The sequence below is a fragment of the Tribolium madens genome, unplaced genomic scaffold (genome assembly GCF_015345945.1).
Source record: "Tribolium madens isolate multiple individuals breed KSU strain unplaced genomic scaffold, Tmad_KSU_1.1 Scaffold_19;HRSCAF=116;Tcas5.2_LG9, whole genome shotgun sequence".
Classification (NCBI taxonomy): Eukaryota; Metazoa; Arthropoda; class Insecta; order Coleoptera; family Tenebrionidae; genus Tribolium; species Tribolium madens.
The window spans coordinates 16458594-16460193 of record NW_025400983.1 but is presented as its reverse complement, the minus strand read 5'-3'; the positions used below and the strand labels follow the sequence as shown (position 1 = coordinate 16460193).

The 1600-nt window shown below is 36.6% G+C and overlaps 1 pseudogene; it reads left to right on the top strand.

Annotated features, from left to right (window-relative positions):
* The first annotated feature begins 1194 nt into the window (after window positions 1–1194).
* Window positions 1195–1600, top strand: part of LOC123011634 — a 16752-nt pseudogene continuing 16346 nt past the window's right edge.

The window sequence follows — 1600 nt, the reverse complement described above, 5'->3', positions numbered from 1 at the left end:
TTCATTTGATTACAGCGTCTGCCGGCAGTACGGCCAAAGACTAGGCTTTCCGCAGAATGACGCATTACGCCCAATGACTACGACATATAGATATACTAGAAAATGCGTTCTTGTCTTCGCTGCAGGCAATTTACGGCGAAGGTATGAATGCTATTTTCATACAGTGTTGCCAGATCTACCGCTAAAGCGGTATTTCTACCGTTTCCAGATTTAATCTACCGTCCTCCAGTTTTAACATGTTAAACTACCGCTTTTTTACATTTAATTCTCACCGTGAAAAATATATCTTTTTTCTTATTAAATAATTATTTGTCCACTATTCCTAAATATTTAGTTTTCAGAATCATATGTACTTACTGCACTCTAGTGGTGAATAGCGAGAATATCAATTCACTAATAATGCAGATTTTTATTTCAGGAACTTTGGGGGAACCACAGAATGAAAAACATTTGTTATGGGGGAATTTTTTAAATGTTCGGAATAAAAATCGGTATTTTACCCGTGAATTTCTTTGCGCCTGCTCAGTGGCTTTTAAAAGAGAAGCGGTATTATTTTCAGAGTATATTTGCCGTCAAATTGAAACGAAGACATTACGCTTCGTACTCTAGTTGTCGAATTTTTTTTTTTGGTGAGTTTTGTGACGTATTTTCACAACAGGTAAGAGGTTTTAAGAACAGTTAAGACGAGATACAAAGCAAGAAATTTACTTCTTTAAATTTAAAAATTAAAAGTTCTAAATTCACAATTAACGTTTAGGTGCAACAATGTTCGAGTCAGCGCCTTCGTGCAGCTTTCATCGTTGAGACAGTTCTGCTGAAGAGGAGGAAAAGACAAACAGACCGGAGACACCTCCAAAAAAACGAAAATATTATCAAACTTATAATCGTCGATGGGAAGATGAACCGGACCTCAGAGGATGGCTGCAGGCCAGTAAAAAGGTACTCCGTTTACCTTATTGTCGAAATTTATTTTAGCCATTTTATATTTAGGGACCACATAGTGCTTTCTGCAGTGCGTGCAATGTAGACATTAACATAAAAGCAGGAAAACTTCAACTTCAACGGCATGCAGAACGGGAGAAGCACAAGCAAGCGTGCCYAAGTAAACTCAAACAGAAGTCCTTAAAAGAGATGATGCCCACAGGACTGGACACCCAAGTTAAGGATGCAGAATTAAAACTAACAGCATTTGTCGTGGAACACAATTTACCAATGGCGATAATGAATCATCTTCCAGATTTAATACGATCGGTATGTCCTGATTCCAATATTGCAAAATCAATTAAATCAGGTCGAACTAAAACAACTAATATTATAAAAAATGTTACTGGAGCATACTCATCTCAGACTTTAATTGAAACTCTACGAGATAATAAATTTAGTTTGATTATCGACGAGACAACTGACAGAACAACAAAGAAACACTTATGCTTGGTAGCAAGAGTTCTTATTAACCATCGCATTGAAGATTGTTTTCTAACTGTTCTTCCCGTAGAAAATGCCCAAGCAGAAGTGTTATTTCAGCAAATTATTTCTTTTTTTGATACAAACAAAATTCCTTACAAATCAAATCTTGCTGGTTTTGCTGCGGATGGTGCAG